Source organism: Balaenoptera physalus (genome assembly GCF_965194825.1).
Source record: "Balaenoptera physalus genome assembly, chromosome: 5".
In the NCBI taxonomy this organism is placed as follows: Eukaryota; Metazoa; Chordata; class Mammalia; order Artiodactyla; family Balaenopteridae; genus Balaenoptera; species Balaenoptera physalus.
In genome coordinates, this window is record NC_138884.1 from 12,574,693 (window position 1) to 12,597,024 (window position 22,332).

Here is a 22,332-nt window from a genome sequence, read left to right on the forward strand (position 1 = left end):
TTACCAGTAATGAAATTAAATCAGTAATCAAAAAGCTCCCAACAGAAAAATGTCCAAGACCAGTCAGCTTCACAGGTAATGTTTCTACAAAACATTTTAAAAACAGTTAACACTTATTCTTCTCAAAGTATTCAAAAAACTGCAGAGGAAGGAACACTTTCAAACTCATTCTCTGAGGCCAGCATTACCCTGATATCAAAACCAAACAAAAACATACACACACAAGAAAAAAAAAAAACAAGAAAGAAAAGAAAAAGATAAGAAAATTACAGGCCAAATCACTGATGAACATAGATGCAAAAATTCTCAACAAACCAAATTCAACAATACATTAAAAGGATCACACACCGGGCTTCCCTGGTGGCGCAGTGGTTGAGAATCTGCCTGCTAATGCAGGGGACACGGGTTCAAGCCCTGGTCTGGGAAGATCCCACATGCCACGGAGCAACTAGGCCCCTGAGTCACAACTACTGAGCCTGAGCATCTGGAGCCTGTGCTCCCAACAAGAGAGGCCGCGATAGTGAGAGGCCCGCACACTGCAATGAAGAGTGGCCCCCGCTTACCGCAACTAGAGAAAACCCTCGCACAGAAATGAAGACCCAACAGAGCCAAAAATAAAGAAAGAAAGAAAGAATTAAAAAAAAAAAAAAAGGATCACACACCATGATCAAGTGGGGTTTACCCTAGGGATGTAAGGATGGTTTAATATCCATATATCAATCAACATGATACACCATATTAACAAAATGAAGGATAAAAATTACATGATCATCTCAAAGGACGAGGAGAAAAGCATTTGACAAAATTCAACATCCATTTATGATAAAAAATTTCTCAAGAAAGTGGGTATAGAGGAAATGTACCTCAGTGTCATAAAGGTCAAACATGACACACCCACACCTAACACCATATTTAATAGCAAAAATTTGAAAACTTTTCCTCTACGGTCCTGAAGAAGACATGGATATCCACTCTAGCCACTTTTATTCAACCTAGTATTGGAAGTCCCATTCACAGTAATTAGGCAAGAAGAAGGAATAAAATGCAGCCAGATAAAAAAGCAAGTATTAAAACTGTCATTATATGCAGATGACACAATAGTATAAACAGAAGCCCTAACGACTCTAATAAACAAGTGTTAAAACTAATAAACTCATTCAGTAAAGTCACAGGATACAAAATCAAATACAGAAATCTGTTGCATTTGTATACACTAATAACAAACTATCAGAATGAAAAATTGAGAAAACAATCCCATTTACAGTTGCATCAGACAGAATAAAATATCTAGGAATAAATCTAAACAAAGAAGTAAAAGACTTGTATTCTGAAAACTTTAAGACATTGATGAAAGAAATTGAAGATAACACAAACAAATGGAAAGATACACTGTTCTCATGGATTGGAAGAGTTAATATTGTTAAAATAACCATACTACCCAAGGCAATCTACAGATTCAGTGCAATCTCTATCAAAATACCAATGGCATTCTAGAACAAACAATTCTAAAATCTGTATGGAAACACAGAAGGCCCCAATAACCAAAGCAATATTGAGAAAGAAGAGCAAAGCTGGAGGTATCATGCTCCCTGATTTCAAACTATACTATAAAGATACAATAATCAAAAACAGACTGGCACTAAAAACAGACACATGGATCAATGGAAAAGAATAGAGAGCCCAGAAAGAATCCCACATTAATATGGTTAATTAATCTATGACAAAGGAGACAAAAATATACAGTAGGGAAAAGACAGCCTCTACAATAAATGGTGTTGGGAAAACTGGACAGCTACATGCATAGAATCAAACTGGACTACTTTCTCACAAAATATATAAAAATAAACGCAAGATGAATTAAAGGTTTATATGTAAAAACTGAAACCATAAAACTCCTAGAAGAAAGCATAGGCAGTATTCTCTTTGACATCAGTCTTAGCAATATTTTTTTGGATCTGTCTTCACAGGCAAGGGAAAAAAAAGCAAAAATAAACAAATGAGACTACATCAAACTAAAAAGCTTCTTTACAGCAATAGAAACTATCACTAAAACAAAAACGCAGCCTACTGAATGGGAGAAGATATTTGCAAAAAATATATCAGATAACTGGTCAATACCCAAAGAACTCATAGAACTCAACATCAAAAAACAAACAACTCAATTAGGAAATGGGCAGAGAACCTGAATAGACATTTTTCCAAAGACATTCAGACGGCCAACAGACACATGAAAAGATGTTCATCATCACTAATCATCAGGTAAATGCAAATCAAAACCACAATGAGATATCACCTTACGCCTGTCAAATGGTTATCATCAAAAAGAACACAAGTAAAAAATGTTGACAATGTAAAGAAAAGGGAATCCTCATACACCATTGGTGAGAATGTTAATTGGTGCACACACTGTGGAAAACAATACGGAGATTCCTCAAAAAACTTAGAACTACCATATGATCCAGCAATTCCACTCCTGGGTATATATCCAAAGAAATGAAAACACTAATTTGAAAAGATACATGCACACCAATATTCACTGCATCATTATTTACAATAGCCAAGATATGGAAGCAACCAAAGTGTCCATCAATAGATGGACAGATAAAGAAGATGTGGTATATACACAATAGAATATTACTCAGCCGTAACATAGAATGAAATCTTGCCATTTGTGATAACATGGATGAATCTAGAGGGTATTATGCTAAGTGAAATAAGTCAAACAAAGAGATACAAATACCATATGGTCTCACTTATATGTGTAATCTAAAAACAAAAACAAAAACAAATGATCAAAATAACAAAAATGGACTCACAGATACAGAGAACAAATGGGGTTGACAGAGCAAAGTAGGATAGGTCAGAGTGAAATAGGTAAAGGGGATTAAGAATTACAAGCCTCCAGTTATAAAATAAATAAGTCACAGAGATATGATACACACCATAAAGATTATCGTCAATAATAGTGTAATAACTTTGTATAGGGACACATGGTTACTAGACTTATTGTGGTGATCATTTCATAATGTATGCAAATTTCAAATCACTATGTAAGATACATGAAATTAACATAACATTGTATATTAACTATATTTCAATTTAAAAATCTGGCTTTTCTATATTAATATTCGGAAAAGTAGGTGTTAAGGCAAAAAACATTGCTAGAAAAGAAGAGGGACATTTCAGTATAATAAACAAATTAATACACCAGGAAATGATAACAATTCTGGTTAGTATGCACCCAAATTAAATGGCTTCAAAATATATAAAACAAATGTTGACATAACTAAAAGGAGAAATTAACAGATTTATAATCAGAGTGGAAGATTTAGCAAATTTCTTTCAGTGGTTGACAAAATAAGCATAAACAGACCAAAAAAAGTATAAAAGTTTGCTCAAGATGAATAATCCTGATCTAACTGACATATAAAGAACACTGTAATTAATAGTAACAGATAAATATTATTTTCGCATGCCTATGAAGCACTTACCCAAATAGATCTCAAATTAGCCTCTCAATCATATCTCAAAAAGTTTCCAAGGAATGAAATTATATGAAATGTATAACACGACCATGGTGAAATTAAGCTAGAAATCAACAACAACAACAAAAATAATTAGGAAATACCTGAGTGTTTGGTAATTAAGTTTTCTTTCTGTAAATCATAATGGAAATTAGATTAGAAAACATTTTAGCCCTGTAATAATGGAAATTCAACCATCAATATGTTGTGTATTTGTGATTAGAGGGAAATCAATAGCCTTTAGTGCATATATTAGGAAGAAGGAAGCCTAGAATTTAATGAGCTCACTAACCAGCTTATAAGTTAGAAAAATAAAAGCAATTACACCTAAAGAAAGTAGAAAGATGAAAATTATAAGTTAATAAAATAGCAAACAAATAAACAATTTTTAAAAATCAGTAAGTCCATGTTTGGAGACAATTCTTCTTGGTTCTCTTGTGGTTTATTTGGTTGGTTATCTCAAGACATGCAAGTGAGGGAACTGAGAGAGTGAGAGAGGAAGGAGCAAAGCCAAAATAAGGATGTATAACTGAGGCTGAGATTGTTTTACAACAATAGATGTTGTGTTTTGCTGCAAACTCCCGTGAAGCTTACCAATATTTTACAAACTATATGTAAAAATTTTGTGTCTTAAAGATGGAAGTCCAGAGCATTTATAAACCAGCCCTTAACACCCACTTGGTAAGGAATGCTCCTGGCACCTTAACCACTCTCTACGTTTGGACTCTGCTTATGTGGAGGTGGAGTTCCCACAGCACTAGCTTAGGCTCTGGGGCAGAATGTAGTAAACTACAATGTGTGCTCAAGATGAGGTACTAGCAGCACATGTGGCCCAGTAGCAGTGCAACATGGATTGCAACTGACTGAAGGTACTCTCTTGCCCTGGGCCCCTGTTAAAAACTAACAGTATTCTGAATCACACCATATACATCAGCAGTAGCAGTATTTTCAAGTACATTGATATGCTGCCTCGGAAACTGAGAGAAAACCTCATAGTTCAGTCATCTTTATACGTGGCAAGAATAAAAAGTGCAATAAATTTTCTTATACTTTAGAGAGCTGTCCCGAAATGCCCCAGACTATTGATTCACTTTTGAGACAGGACTCTGAATCTTTAGAGTATTTATCTCCCATTCTTTGCACATATGTATTACACTACAAAATCCAAAGTACTTCCTTCCCCTTGTTAACAAGATTATGTTCGGATGACTCACCAAAACAGTAAGCTAGCATTAGGGAAGAAAAGCAAAGTCTCTGTGGACTACAGTGAGACCAAGAAGAATTAACATGATCTTGGGGCAAGAAGTTAATGTGTACTGGTCTTCCTCCCAGGTGAATGTGAATACTTTTGATCCTCATTTCTGAAGTTGATTAAAATAAATTATTCCTCATATCAGTAGTCACAATCCAAGAATTTTAGGCTATGTTGATCAGTTCCAGTAAAAGCACCACATCCAGCACAGCAGCTAAGATTGGGGCCCCACTTCCTATTCGGTCATTTTCCACAGCTCATTTGCTTCTCCCCTCAGGAATGTACAGGTGAATTAAACTGGGATATGCTGGTAATCACTGCATCTTCATTCTTTGAGGATGACATTATTCACTGCAAATTATCCTAGGATACGGTATGCCTTCTGATTTACAATTTAGGCCTGAAATAGGGGCAGTTTCTGGGGCTTTTGTTTGTCCTTCTTGACACAGACTCTTAGTAGCTATAGTATACTCCATAGTAGCCAATCTGGCATTCGTTTAGTTTATCATTCCCAATATGCACTCTTGGAAACCAAGAAATAATGATGACATTTCTGTTCTTCCAATATCAGAATCAGTTAATGGTTAATATCTAATAGCACATGAAAGAATTCTGTATATTCTTTTTCTAAGTATACAGTTATTCTACTAAATGGCAGCAGAGTTCTTTAGGGGAGAGTTTACAATAAGGGACATTACAACGTCCTTTGACAAAGAGATCTAGCCTCCACTTCAATCCAAATGCTCAGGGTTTGAACTTAGGTCTGAAAATCAGGTGAGTTATAACAATTTCCATTTGGGGATCCAACATCAGCCTTCTGCTTGTCAGCTATATATATTTTTTAAGTTACATATGTCCACATCCTATGCAGCAGCCGTACTGTTAAAAAAGAACATGATCTATTAGCCACCACCACAGATCCCTGTGGAATAAGGCACCTAGAGGCCACTCTGGTAATGCTATCAGTTAAGATTAACTACACTTTTTAAAAATGTAATTCCACAGAAAAACTTTGAGAAATGTTGTAAAAACATGCCTCTCTCAGCAGGAGCAAGAGCTGGGTTTTTTATTCGGATTTCTTCAATCATGACATAGATATGCTCTCAAGGAGTGCATATCCTGGTATTCAAATCTGTTACCTTTGCAAAGTAATTTCCAATTCTTCAGTAAAGACAAACAAACAAAGTTTTAGGCAAAGAAGCGCAAGTGCTGTCAGTTGGAAATGGTCTGGAACTCACTGATAGGATGTAGATGTGGCACCAGCATTTGCTACATTGCACCCCTTGTACTATGCAGATCCACTTACTGTCTGACATATGGAGATATCCTTTGAGTTGTAAAGCTGTACACACAAGTCTTGTCTTTCCCTAGAAATATTTATTCAGATTCCAAAGTGTGAGGACCCAGGATCCTTCCCATTATATTCCCAAAGAGACTCTTAGAAGGAGAGGAAGGACAGCTGGTTCCTTCTTTTCTACAAATGCCAAAGTTATTTTCTGCGATACTTGCCTACAGTAGATCCTGTTACATGCAGGATTATATCTGGTTCCTCTCACATCATCCCAGGGATAAGAATAAGGGCAAAGTGAGCCCTAAACAGTTAATAGTGTATATAAGTAATTATAATCTACCCTGTTCCAGAATCTTCATGCTGGCGTTCAAGACAATATTAATGAATGTAGACACTAAAGACTTAATAAACTCCTTTTTCCTGCCTGCGTATCTACTGTCAAGAGGAATCCAAAATGACAAAACAGCAGCCATAATCCTGACTAAGGGTCAGGATTAGTGGACCCTTACTTGTGTTCCCTGATAGAAGCATACTTCCCCTCCCCCGTTTCCCCCAAGCCACCACTCCCCACACTTTAGTTTCTTTATTCCAATGGTGCTTAAAGTTGTGCACATAGAAACACAAATTCTGAAACGGGTCATGGAAATGACAATGGGAGAAGCAAGTCTTATTTCCATGCAGTAGTTCTCAAAGTAGTGTATTCTACCTGTCAGGGATATAATGCCACAAAATGGCTATTGGTTCAAATTATATATTTTATCTTAAAATATAGCGGCGCAACTTCACCAGATGTCGTATCCAGCTTTGTACATTAGGTAAGCATTTACCTAATCATTACAATGTTTTCCCATTCAGGTTTTGGGAATGATTTTTAGCAAAATTTTCCCCACAGCCATAGGAGATGAGAGTCTCTTTAATCCTCCCATAGACTCTTTCTACATTTCACTGTGTATCATGAGTTGGCAGTTAGCTGAAATAAGCCTGTCATTTTCTTCTTTCATAGCATTTCTTCTTTCATTGCACGGAATAGAAAATACCCAAATGCACATTCATTTTAATAGTCAGTATCATTATATCTCTCATGCAATGGCATAAACCAGTGTTTCCTGGAGTAGTCTGAAGGGTCTAAGCATAATCTTAATCCCTTAGCATAGATGGGTTCTTTAGGCAAAGAAACGCAAGTGCTGTCAGTTGGAAATGGTCTGGAACTCACTGATAGGATGTAGATGTGGCACCAGCATTTGCTACATTGCGCCCCTTGTACTATTCAGATCCACTTACTGTCTGACGTATGGAGATATCCTTTGAGTTCAGAAATGAGGCAGGTGGGTTCTTAACCACTGCACCACCAGCAGATGTCCCAGCCATAGGAATAGATATATAAAGAGTCTGGATTTTTTGAGAAGGAATCACACTCAAGAAAAAGCAAATATAAAAGATGGCTTCCACTGTTTTTTTTTTTGTACATCAGGGTATAAGACATGAAGTCAACAAACTAAAGAATATAAATGAGGGAATCACAATAAAATGGAACCTTCTAACTCAGCTGATCCTGGGACACATACTCCTCTGGGTTCCTAGTTGCAAGCTTAAAATGTCCTCGTTCATTAGGCCAGTTTAATCCGGCTTCCAATTTCTTCCAGTGGAAATCATCTTAACTGATATATGTGGTATGACAATGTTATCTGTCTAAAAATGAACAAATTTTATCTATCATAAGTAAATTCAAGGGGAAAAAGTATACAACTGTACTTAAGATTAAACAGTAATTATTATTTTTGACATATTTTCCAGCGAATTGAGATATAATTGAAACATTGTGTAAGGTGCACAACATGACAATTTGATTCGCATATATACTGTGAAATGATTACTACAATAGGGTTAGTTAACACCTCCATCATCGCACATAATTACCTTTCTTTGTAGTATAGTGAAAACTTTTGAGATTTACTCTCTTAGCAAGTTTTAAGTAAACAATACAGTACCATTAACGATATTCACCATGCTTTAAACTAGATCCCCAGGACTTATTCAATTTATAACTGGAAGTTTATACTCTTTGATCAACATCTCCCCATTTCCCCTATCCCAGACTCCTGGCAAGCACTATTTATGAGTTTTTTATGAGTTCAGCTTTTTCAGATTCCACATAAGGATGAGATCATACAGTATTTGTTTTTGTCTGTCTGACTTCTTTCAGTTAGAACAATGCCCTCAAGCTTTATCCCTGTGTTGCAAAAGGCTGATTTTCTTCCTTCTTGTGGCTGAAATATATTCCAGTGTGTATGTGTGTATCACATTTCATCATTTCATCCATTATTGGGCACATAGGCTTTTTCCATGTCATTATTTACTATTGTGAATAATGATGCAATGAACATGGCGGTGCATATACTTTAAGGTGATAATCACCAAATTCCCTGCTTCCAAACTAAATCCTGAAGTGAAGTCAAATTTCACCTGTTCTATGAATTGGAGTCTGATCTTTTAACTATTCTATGCATATATTAAGGTGGATCACATTAAGTTCCATTTTGCAAAGTCAAAAATGATCAAATATTGGGACTTCCCTGGTGGCACAGTGGTTGAGAATCCACCCGCCAATGCAGGGACAAGGGTTCGATCCCTGGTCCAGGAGGATCCCACATGCCACGGAGCAGCTAGGCCCATGCGCCACGACTACTGCGCCTGCGCTCTAGGGCCCGCGAGACCGCGTGCCACAGCTACTGAGGCCTGCATGCCTGGAGCCCGTGCTCCGCAGCAGGAGAAGCCACCACAATGGGATGCCTGTGCCCCGAAATGAGGAGTAGTCCCCGCTCGCCACAGCTACAGAAAGCCTGCGTGCAGCAACGAGGACCCAATGCAGCCAAAAATAAATAAATAATCAAATATTAACAATTTCATATGGAACAACCAATTTGTAATCTCAAAAATAAGTATGTAATACTAAAATATTGCACTGTTTTATATTTTTCTATTTTTATATCCATTTTCCTATATAGCCAATGTGATAGAAATTAGGCAGACAAAAATGAATAAGACCTAGTCCCTTCCCTTAAAGAGCTTACAGCTGATACCTAATAGGTATAAAGTAAATAAATGAAGTTATGAATCAGTGAATACATACAGAATGTAACTGGCTGATACAGGGCAGATAGAGGAGTAAATAAAACATTGAAAATGAAAATGAAATCATAGGAAGTGGGTAAAACAGCCATTTATTACCTGTAAGTTACTAAGTAAATGCTTTGTAAATAACAATAGTGATAATAATACCTTCAATATATTATTCCCCACCTTATAATTAACATCACATAATTTCAGAGAGTAGATTTTTGTATCTTCCATGGTGAACCATGTTGGGGTTTTTCTCTTAATTTTGCACAAGCAAAAGATTTTTTAACGTGGCAAGCAGATATACATACATACATATCAGTTATGAGGTGTTGCAACAGTTTTCTTTACGGGGGATATACAGGCTCTTTCTTTTTTTTTTGCATGTAAGTTAAGTAGATAATGTTTAGATGCAGGCTTGTTTGTAAGCAGGAGCATCTGGAAGTTCTGTAATTTGATAGTTATACAAAGAAAATATATAATACACAATGTTGAGCATCAGTATAAATACAGAATTTTGCTACAATGCTTGTTCACCATAGAGGACATTATTCTTTTATTAAAGAAGGCAAAATTTAATCTGTTAAAAAATGTTCTGAACAAGTTCCAGATCTAGAAAGCAATTTATAGTAAAATTCAAACTAAAGAACATGCTGTTCACTTTGTTTTCACATTATGTGATATATATTTTTTTCCAGAATGAAAAAAAAAGTACGGACTCCTGTTAGACTCACAACCCCAGTAAATTCACCCTTGAATTTAGTAAGCCAGGATAGTGGATATCTTCAGTTTGGATTTCTTCCACTTTAGATATTTATTTACTTCAGAACCTGAATACTAAGAATATTGAGGTGAAAATTAGACATGTAGACTGAAAATACATTTGGATAAGAAGCGTTTCAGGAATGGCAGAGCAAGACCTCTGAATAGCTGCTCCTCCATAAAAGCAATGATAATGATTGGCAAAATCAACTTTTTAGAACTCTAGAAATTAACCAAATGCGTGAAAAATACCTGAGAAAACATTATTCAATAAAAAAGTAAGATAAGTGAGGTTTGAAATGTTATAACAGGCCCTGTGCCCATGCCTTACTCCCTACTGTACAGTAGTCTGGAAAAACAATAGCCTGGCTAGCAGCAACTGTGAAAACCAGCAGCCCTGCAGACATTGGAGGGAGCAGAATGGATTAACAAAATCCCCTTCCTAACCAAGATGGTCACGATACAGCCCGCTGCCTTCTAGGCAGACAGAAATGGACTCAGAAAGCAAGGAAGAAACTCCTGTGCTTGAGGAATTCATTTCATGTTGTGGAGCTGAAACACAGGTTCTAAAATGTGGGCCCTGGACTGACCGCGTTAATACTCAAAGTGCCAACAGACCTAAGCTGCTTATTTTCTTTATTACTGGTAACACAGGGTTTTCTGCCTTTTATGTGCCATTTGCAAAGGCTTTGTATTCTTCAACAAAAAGACGCTTTCCAGTTTGGGTTATCAGTCATGCTGGGCATGCTGTGGCCCCCAAAGACAAGAAGATTCGGACGACTTTTGGACGATCCGAATGCTCGAGAAATTAAGGACATCTATGGACTCTGTGGTCAAGGAGAATACAAACTAGCTTTCCTGAGAACTGATGTGCCAAAGGAAATGAAACTCGTGGTCATTGGTCATTCTGTAGGCTGCTATTTTTCCCTTCAGATTCTGAAGCATGGCCCTGAGCTCCCAATAATTCGCTGCTTTCTGCTCTTTCCAGCAATTGAGCGAATGACTGAGTCACCCAACAGCAAGCTCGCCAATCCACTTTTGTGCTGGCTTTGATATGTTCTCTATGTTCCTGGCTACTTACTACTTAAATCGTGGCCTGAGAAAATCAAGTCCTCGATGATCAGAATGCTTCTTCGAATGATTAATGTACAGAGTGAATTTTCCTTTCTGAATGCATTGGAACCATTCTGCCTCATTAGTGCTGCCTACCTTGGGAGCCAAGAAATGATGGAGGCGGTGAAGAGAGACAATGAAACCATAAAAGAACAGGTACCTAAGCTCACATTTTACTATGATACTACAGATGGCTGGTGTCCAAAAGCGTACTATGAAGACATGAAGAAAGATTTTCCAGAAGGAGACATTCGACTCTGTGAGAAAAAAAATACCTCCTGCATTTATCCTCTATTTTTCACCAGGAGCCCAACATGGAAGCTGACTGGCTAAAGGATGATCTGTCTAAACTATAAATACTGACACAAGGAACAAGCACTGACCTAGAGGCAGTAGGTGTACTGCCTCTTATTAGTAAGTAGTATACTTAGTAGGTAAATGTTAAATTTTAATGTTTTATATTAGAAGAGAAAAAAAGTGAGACCCTCTTGGCCTAGAAACTATCAGCTCCTAGATCCCCAGGCTATAGGCTGAAATAAACACAGTTGATCAATATTCCATAGGATTAACAACACATTTTCCAAGACTCCGGGAACACAGTGATCTAAACAAGGTCTCTTATGTTTGCACAAGATGCCCAGTGGCACCATACAGTTTTGGTAGGCAGAATCCTTGCAGACAAAAGGAAATCTAAATTTAGTTGATTTTAATTGAGTTACAGTGTAGAATAGGCTCCCCTAGAGAAAATTATGAAAGACCTACTAGAAAATGTAAGAGACCTGTGAATGTTATGTGTGTAGTCAGATATGTGAAGTGTACGAGATCGTGAGAAGAATATACTCAAGTTCCAGTAGAGCAGGGAGTGATGAGCAGTGGATCTTGGCAGTGGACCAGCTCTCTCTTAAGGACAGAAACTGAAGATCATCCCAGACTAACTTTGCACAGGTCTTGGCTGAGATTATCAGAATCAGACTGGATCCCAGGATAGCCTGCATATCCTACCTGTCACCACCATGCAGCGTGTCTCAAACCACCAAGTCAGCCGTCTGTCTGGCTGCCAGTGGAACAAACCCAAACAGAGTCAATGGCAGGGGAAGCACTGCTTGTTTCCTTCCCTGAGGAGTATGACTTCCTGATCTACCTGCAGTAGTCAGTGAATAAATTTTGTCAGATATTCTTCTGGTAAACTAACAACTAATAAGAGCTATTGAAGGATCCCAACGATACCTTCCTCCACAGACAGCCAGCAAGCTCTGGTTGTGAGCTCCCTGCTGGCTCCTCTTCTCCAGAGCCAAGATGGGGAGGCACTGGGCTGTCCCAAATCAACCCTGTACCTGCCCACATGCAACTGCCCCTTCTGTGATTTTCTTCAGTCAAATTCCATTGAGGACCAGCAATGAGCCAAGTACTATATAAGCAGTGAAGATAGATTGTTAGCTACATTATGATTCTTGTCTGCTGACAATCTTCTGTAAGTAATTTTTGAAAGGGCATCTTTAAATTGCTGAATAGAGAATCACCATAAATGAGTTTTCCACTTCTGCATTAGCTTTGTTAGTCAGAAAGAAATTATTTCACTAATGAACCAAAAGAACTGATTAAATTATGTGAATTCACCCTCTCTGGACACCTTGGGGTTCAGTAAAGAAGAGGCTTGTTCTCTGACCTACAGTAGGCTAATGATATGGCTTCCTACACTGAGTGAATCCTGGGACCTTAGTAGCCAATAAATCCCACTGACTGCAAAGATGGCTGATGATAGATAGAAATATTCTATTTTCTCCTAGAGGAAATTCCTCATGGTGTTATCATTCCTTAAGGACAATGGGATGTTGTCCTTCTTCTCAAAACCTAAAGCCCCCTTATGAAAGATTCAGCTCTGATATGCTCCCAACCCAGTGGTAAGTGTTGAATGAGTTACGATCCTCTGGCATGGCTTCCGCATCGGGGCAAATGACTTCTCAGAGGGTAAGAGCCAAGCTCCAGGCAAGGAAGTCTCCTGGTCCCGCAAATGAGCCAGTAGGTGCATAAGCCATTGGTGCACGGCTACATACAAAGTCCTTACTGGCAACTGTGTGGGGAGGTCTTCTGGAAATCTTACGTTAGGAGCTGGGTCTCATGGCTGTGAAGTGCCTTGCACACAGGAGATGCTCAACAGTACAAACCTGAAGCACTTAAGCAAGTACTGGGTAAATCGTGCTACTGGAATAAAGAATAGCATGCCCAGCTTTTCTTTCAGTGTTATTTTACAACATTACTTCATATTTCAGGAGTCCACATGTATGAAATTATATCTGATACACCAAAGTTTACCAGAGCTTAAAAGATGATAAGAAGTAAAACAATAAAGTAAAAGATACTGGCTCTTAATTCCTGTTTATCATCTAAGCACCAAATGAATTTTCAAAATAAATGTTTTACCCACACTTAATGACCTTGCCTGGCCTTATCTCTGTTTGTTGAGGGAGGAAGCGTAAAATCTTAGTGTCCTCGTGAGTTAGACTAGGGTCAAAGTCTCCCTCTTAAATTGAAAAGCCATTTTTTCAATGGTTCTTTTAGAGGAGGAAGAATCAGATTTCAGGAAATTGAAGTTCATTTTATTTCATAATTAAACAAAAATGTTTCCATGCATATGTATGAGGTGACAAGGTATGTGAACTCTGGAGGCCTTACCATCTGTGTGATTTTAGACAACTTCATCTAATTTCTCCATGCCTCATTGTCTTCATTTATAAGATAGGATTAATAATAATACATACCTCATATTGTTAGAAGATTTCAATGTGATGATTAAATAAAAGCATTTAGCAAAATGCCTAAACAAGAGTATCTTCTCAATAAAGATTGGCTATATTAATAAATATTATTAAACATTATAATAATAAAAATAAACAAAAGACTAAAGTTGGTAAGCAGTGGATGAAATCCATTTTCCAGAAGCATTTCTGCCTGTATATACTGGTCGGTCACTTAGATTATTTAATAACTTCATCTTGGGTTATCTAGTGCTAAGTGAAAGGCCTGAACAAAAAATCATGACCAGTTGTTCCCAGTCTGCTCTGGACCGTGGGGAAGAATCTCCAGAGGCAGCCCCTGTGGCTTTTTGTGGCTGGATGTCCAAGGCAGCAGCCCTCTCACCATTGGCCTCTCCACTCAACCCTTGGAGAGCCAGTGACCTCCAAAGTCTTGATTTTTCTTTGTCCTTCATTATATTAAAATTAAATTTAATTGCAGACTTGAGGAGACACAGCAACTTAATATAATACCTGATTCTGGATTAGATGCTTTTGTTACTTAAAAAAAAAAAAAACACTCTTGGGACAGTTTGCAATACTTCATTGAATGGGATCTGAAGATTAGCTGGGAATAAGAGATCAATGTTAATTTTCTGATTTCAGTGGTTGTATTGTGGATAACTAGGAGAATCTCTTTACTTGTACTGAAGACACACTAAAATGTCTGGGAATCATGGAACATTATGTCAATTTACTTTCAAATGGTTCAGAGGAAAAAAAAGTTATCTGTACTTGCAACTTTTTTGTAAGTTTGAGATGATTTTGAAATGTATACAAATAATTATTTAGAAAAATAAAAGAAATCCCCTTCAAGTTCCATCCCAGATTATTGTCACTATCTACCTGTCTGTACAGTTCCCCAAAAGCTTAAATCTCAGAATCAGAGCTTGTTGGTGGCAAACAGTCTATACCATGGGTCTTTATCTAAAATAATCAGTGGCAATTGTTTAAAATCTCACCTGCCTGAGGTGACAATAGGAAGAGGATGACCAAAAACTTAAATGTTAAAAATGGAGAATGAGACTAATAGGGGACTTTTTAAGCTTTAACTTATTCCTAGAAATCAAGAAGATAATGCCCATGTGAAAGCTTGTGTTCATGCCAAAGAAAAAGGAAAGAAGACCTAATCCTCAGCTCTGTCTGACCGTGAAGCTCTGACAAGGAGGAAGTGAATGAAAGCTAAGGCAGAGTTGTAAACTGCCTGCATGAGCAATGAAAGGAAACACCAAAACAAATATAGGGCTCTTCTGCTAAGACTGGGAGACTTAATGGCTCAAAGCATTTAAGAAAATCTCTTTCAAATCATTAGCTGAAATTGACACCAACGAAGCAGAGCCTTCAGTGGCCACACAAGTCAAAGAATATAGACCTTACAGAATTAGTCCAGGAAAGACATCAAACAAACAAATAGCAATAAGAACAACAAAAATAACTCAACAATCAGCAATAACACAAACTTTAGGGGAGGGGAGGATCTGAGTCACCAGATCCCACATTATACTACTTAAAATATATGTTTCAATAAAACATTTTGAGACACACAAAAAACAACAAAAAAAGCATGACCCATGCACAAGGAAAAAAGGCAGTCAATAGAAATTACCCCTGAGAAGGTTCAGACATTGGGCTTAATATTCAAAGCTGATATAACTATGTTCAAAGAGCTAAAGGAAACCATGTCTCAAGAATTAAGGAGACTGTGGGAACAATGTCTCAACAAACAGATATTAATCAAGATAGAAACTATTAAAAAAGAAAACACACCGTGATGAAGAGTGGCCCCCACTTGCCACAACTAGAGAAAGCCCTCGCACAGAAACGAAGACCCAACACAGCCATAAATAAATAAATAAACTAGTGTAGTGTTTTAAAAAAAATAAAAAGAAAACAGAAATCAGTCTATAGTTGAAAAGTATAATAACTAAAATGAAATAAAATACTCACTAGAGGGGATAAACAGCAGACTGGAATGGAGAGAAAAAGAAAGAAATAGTGAACTTGAAGATAGGTCAATTAAGGTTATCCAATCTGAGAAACAGAAAGAAAAAAGAATAAAGAAAAATAAATATAGTCTCAGAATACTGTGACATACCATCAAGCTTACTAACATATGCCTAATTGGAATCTCAAGAGAGGAGAATGGAGAAGAAAGAATATTTGAATAAATAACAGTAAAAAAATTTTTTAAAAAGAAAAAAAACTCTCCAAATTTGATGAAAAACATTTATCTGCCCATCCAAAAAGCTCAGTTAACTCCAAGAAGGATGAACTAGAGAGATCCACTTCTAGACACATCATAGTGCAACTGATAAAAGCCAAAGACAAAAAGGATGATGAAAGCAGGAAGAGAGAAGCAACTCATCACATATGAGGAATTCTCAATAAAATTAACAGCTGACTCTTCATAGGATAATGGATGCCAGATGGCAGTGGGATGACATATTCAAAGTGCTGAAAGAAAATGAATGTTAACTAAGAATTCTGTATTCAGCAAAACTATCTTTCAAAATTGAAGGAGAAATTAACACATACCCTAATAAATAAAAAATGAGAGATTTCATCACTAGAAGACTTCCCTCATAAGAAATATTAAATGAGTCCTTCAGGAAAAGACACTATACGATAACTCAAATCAATGGGAAAAAATAAGAGCACTGGTGAAAGTAACTGCATAGGTAAATATAAAAGACATTGTGAATGTATTTTTCTTTGTAATGCTTCACTTCTGTACAAAGAAAAAATTATAAAACTACGTGGATGAACTTATATAAAAGTGTTTACTTATATGAAAATAGGACAAAGAAGTGGAGAATGGAGCTATATTGGGGCAAAGTTTTTATATGTTATATAAATTCAATTTGCCTTAATATAAACTAGATTGCTTTACTTAGGATGTTAATTGTAATCCCTAGGAGATTACCAAGAAAATAACTAAAAAATATGATAGGGAAATAAAAGAGAGTTAAATACCCTAGAAAATATCTATTTAGCAAAAAAGAAGTAGTAAAAAAAAAAAAAAAAAGGAATAACTGTACAAAAAAGACTTAAGATATATAGAAAAAAATAGCAAAAATGTCAGACTTAAGTTTCACCTAATCAGTAATTGCATTAAATCTAAGTGGATTTAACACTCAAAAAAATTCTGACTGGCAGAAGGGATTAAAAAACACAAACTGGGGCTAACCTGGTGGCGCAGTGGTTAAGAATCTGTCTGCCAATGCAGGAGACATGGGTTCGAGCCCTGGTCCGGGAAGTTCCCACATGCCATGGAGCAACTAAGCCCATGCGCCACAACTACTGAGCCTGCGCTCTAGAGCCTGTGAGCCACAACTACTGAGCTGCATGTCACAACTACTGAAGTCCGCAGGCCTAGAGCCCATGCTCCGCAAGAAGAGAAGTCACTGCAATGAGAAGCCCGCACACCACAACAAAGAGTAGCCCCCACTCGCCACAACTAGAGAAGGCCCACACGCAGCAATGAAGACCCAACACAGCCAAAAATAAAAAATTAAATAAATTTTTTAAAAAACCATGAACTAATTGCTGTCTGCAAGTTATGCACTTTAGATTCAAAGCCATAAATAGGTTGAAAGTGAAAGGAAGGAAAAAAATATACCATACAAAGAACTGCAGTTGCTATAATATTATCAGCCATAATAGACTTAAAGACAAAAATAACTAGAGACAAAGTAGGATATTTTAGAATATAAAAGGTCAACCCACAGAAAGATATAATAATTATAATCATATATGTACTTAATGCCCTAAAATACATGAAGCAAAAATTGACATAATTGAAGGGGAAAACTACTCAACAACAATCACTAGAGACTTTAGTCTTCCACTTTAGATAGTGGATAGAAATACTAAGCAGAAGAAAAACACAGAAATAGATGAATTAAGCAACATTTAAAAAATCAACTTAGACAAGACAACTTATAGACTTAGACATCTATAAAACAATCAATGCAACAATAGAGTATATACATCAGAGTATTATTCTTAAGTGTATGTGGAATATTCACCAAGATAGACCATTTGATAGGCCTTAAAATAAGCCTCAGTGAATTCTAAAAGATTTAATTATACAAAGTATAATCTCCAACCACAATGGAATTAAATGAGATATCAATAAAGGAAAGAAATTTGGGGATTACACAAATATGTGGAAAATAAACAATATGCTCTTAAAAAACTAATGGCTCAAAAAACAAATTACAAGAAAAATTTTAAAATACTTTGTGATGAATAAAGAGCACAAAATACCAAAACTCAGGAGATTCAGTTAAAGCAGTGTATAGAGAGAAATTTATTAAAAAAGAAAGATCTCAAATGAACACCCCAACTTTTCACCTGAAGAAACAAGATCAATCAAAACCAAAAGCAAGCAGAAGGAAATAAATAATAAAGAATAGAGCAGAAGAAAAGGACATAGAAATAGAAAAACAAATAGAGAAAACCAACAAAAGTTGTTTCTCTGGAAAGGTTTAAACAAAATTAGCAAAACTTTAGCTAGAGTAACCAGGAAAGAAGAGACAAGACTCAAATTACTAAATTCAGAAAGGAAAAAGGGATATCACTATCTTCTTTACAGGATAAAAAAAAGATTTAAGATAATAACACTAGATAATATAAGGTACCTTATTTGTATGCCAAAAAAATGCAATAACTTGGATGAAATGGACAAATTCCCAGGAAGAAACAAACTACTGAAATTAACTCAAAAAATAAAATTTAAAATCTGAAAAGATTTATAAAAATAGAGTTAATTAGTAATCAAAAAAACAAAGGAAATCCCACACCCAGATCACTTTGCTGGCTTATTCTAACAAAAATATTCAAAGAAGAAATTACACCAAATCTTCAGAAACCCTTCTAAAATACAGAGGAGTGATTATTTCCCAAGTCATTCAATGAGGTCAACTTCACCCTACTATCAAAACCAGGCAAAGACAACACAAGAGAAAAATAATCAGACTAATATCCTTTATTAATATAGATGCAAAACTTCTCAACCAAATACTAACAAATTGAGTCCAGCAATAAATTAAAAAAAAAAACTGTACACTATGTCAAGGTTGGATTTATCTCAGTAAGACAAGGTTGGTTCAAAATACAAAAAAACAATACATGCATAATATAACACCTTATTACTTAGAAGACCAAAACCATGTGATCACCTTAATAGATGTAGAAAAAGCATTTGAAAAAAACCAATACCCTTTCATTATATAAAAAAAAAATACCTAACAAAGTAGTAGCAAAAGGGAACTTTCTCAAACAATAAAGCATATCTATGAAAAATCTCCAGTTAATATCATACTTAATTGTGAAAGCTTTACCTAAGATCAGGAATAAGACAAGGATATACACTCACTCCATGTCATTTCAACATTGGAATGAGGATCCTAGCCTGGGCATTTAGGTAAGAAAAAGAAAACGAAAGCACCAATATTGGAAAATTATAAGTAAAACCACCTCTAGTTGTAGATAACATAGTTTTGTCTATAGAAAAATCATAATGAATCCATTAAGAAAAACTACAGAGTGAATAAATGAGTTCAGCAAAGTTACTGGGTACAAAATCAAAGAACAAAAGTCAATTACATTTCTAAACACTAGCAATGAACAATCTGAAAATGAAATTAAAGAAACAATTCCATTTATAATAGCACCAACAAGAATAAAATAGGAATAAATTCAACAAAAGTACAAGACTTGTAAACTTAAAACTATAAAACATGGTTGAAAGAAATTAAGGAGGTCCTAAGTACGTGGAAAACATCTCATATTCATGGATTGACAATTTGTACACTGAGGAAATACTCCCCAAATTGGCCTGCAGATTCAATACAACTGTTATCATATATTCCAGCTGTTTTTCTAGTAGATACTGAGAAGTTGCTCCTAAAATTCATATGAAAATATAAGTGACACAGAATAACCAAAACAATCTTGGAGGAAAGAACAAAGTTGGAGGACTCACACTTCCTGATTCCAAAAATTACTAAAAACCTACATCAATCAAGACATGAGGTACTGACACAACGACAGACATGTAGATCAATAGAATAGAATTGAGAATACAGAAATAAATTCTTACAGCATGGTCAATTGGTTTTTGACAAGTCATCAAGAAAACTCAGTGGGAAAATAATAGCTGTTTCAATGAAAGGTGCTGGGTCACCTAGATATTCACATGCAAAAGAATGAATGAAACTGGACCTGTACTTCACACCATGTACAAAAATTAATTCAAAATGGATCACAGACATAAATTTAAAAGCTAAAAATATAAAACTAAAAAATAAATACAGGAGTGAATCTTTGTGACAATGGTTAGGCAATGGTTTCTTAGCATTACATTAAAAACACAAGTATTAAAGAAAAAATAGTTAAACTCTATTAAAATGAAAAACATTCATGACTCAAAGAAAACCATCAAGAAAATGAAATGATACTCACATGGGAGAAAGTATCTGCAATAATTTATCTGATAATAACATTGTATGCACAATATATAAAGGGCAACCCAATTAAAAACGTGCAAAATATTTGCATAGACATTTCTCCAAAGAAAATATACAAATGGCCAAAAGCACATGAAAAGATGCTCAACATAAGTAGTCATTAGGAAAATGCTAATCAAGACTGCAATATGATGCCACTTTACATGTACAAGAATGACTAAAATAAAAAAGACAGGAATAAGTATTGGCAAGGATGTGGTGAATTAGAACACTCAAAAATTGCTAGTGGGGATGTGAAAATGTGAAGCACTTTTGAAAACAATTTGGGAGTTCCTCAAAAAGTTAAACATGGAGTCACCATTTTACACAGCAATTTCAATCCTAGGTAAAAGCCCAAGAGACTTGAAATATATTTTTACACAAAAGCTTGCACACAAATGTCCATAGCATCATTATTCCTGATGGCCAAAAAAGCATAAATCGTACGAATGTCTATGAACAGATGAATGAATAAACAAAAGTAGTGTACTCATACAATGGAACATTATTTAGCCATAAAAATGAATAAAGTACTTATCCATGCTACAACATGAACGAACCCTAAAAACACTATGCTAAATGAAGAAACCAATCACAAAAGATTGTACATTATATAATGTCATTTATAGGAAATGTCTAGAATAGGCAAATCTATGTAGACAGAAAGTACATCAGTGGTTTCCGGGAGCTGGGGGAAAGAAGAAAGAGGAAATGACTACAAATTGGTATGAGGTTTCTTTTGGGGGTGATGAAAAAGTTCAAAAATTAGATAATGGTGATGACTGTACAAGTCTGTGAATATACTGAAGACCACTGCATGGTATACTTTACCATGGCGAAATCTATGGTATGTGAATTAAATTTTAATAAATCTGTTAGTATAAAAGTAAATATAATTGGGAACAAGAAATCTAAAGAACATTTTTATATTTTAAAAGATTGAAATTGGTGGTGAAGTAGAGTCAAGAGTCTTAGTTTGTGTTCTCTATACCTATAAAGTGAGAAATTGACTCTACACATCAAGAAAAAGATGAAGAAAAATGTATATAAATGTGCTTTATAAAGTATATGAAGATGTGATAGAGGGGCAACAGGGACTTCATTCTTTCTGGAAACATAAAAATTCCTCTCAAAATTGTTTACCTGGCTGCTACTCCCACCTTGTTGCCCTCGGGGATGTTAACTCCCCTATACATCCTAGCTGTACTTATATATGGCCAAGCAGGCAACCATGGAAAAAGTGGAAAGATATGCAAGGCCACGTTATGACTGTGACTGGCCCCTTTCACCATAAAAAGAATTTAAATTCTCATTTTATGACTGCATTTGTATAAAGAAAAATATATTACTATTATATATTAAAACATTTTTATAGACTTAAAGTTGGTTTCTTCTAATTATAAAAGAAATTTAAAACATTACTGTGGGCTCCTAAAAGTAGTATGGGCCAGGCACTGTGCCTAATGCATCAGTCCTGAAGACAAGCGATCAGTGCACGGAATGGGAGCCTTAGCACAAGGTGAGTCTAAGTGCACAGAACTGTGGAATGGAGAGATGTAACATGCAGGCATCAGAGACATCTGCTATCATCAGTCATATGAATAAATATTTTTACTTAAGTCAAATAGCATATCTTCTTAGAACATCTTTCACATAAAACCATTTCTAAAATATTTGGCCTATGACTATAAATCACCAACTATATTTTATAACTGGGAAAATACATAATGGGATAAGCTTATATTACAAGACAAAATGATGCCTGATATTATTTTCTGACATTGTTTATCTACTAGTCCTTGAAATTTGCATAGAGAGTAATTTTTTTTCTATCTAGCAACATGAATCAGTGCAATAAAAGAGACCACTGTAATAATGCTGATGTCAGAGGATAAGATAACACCCACCTTGTAGGCTCCTTCTATGTTATATAAAGAGAAATGCACAATGTACACAATAGTCATAGTTT

At 35.7% G+C, this 22,332-nt stretch overlaps 1 pseudogene across 1 annotated transcript; it reads left to right on the forward strand.

The window, feature by feature from the left end:
- The first annotated feature begins 653 nt into the window (after positions 1-653).
- Positions 654-15,609, forward strand: LOC309660776 (lipid droplet-associated hydrolase pseudogene; annotated as a pseudogene). The gene has a single exon. The product of its transcript is annotated as a lipid droplet-associated hydrolase pseudogene (transcript).
- Positions 15,610-22,332: the final 6,723 nt, after the last annotated feature.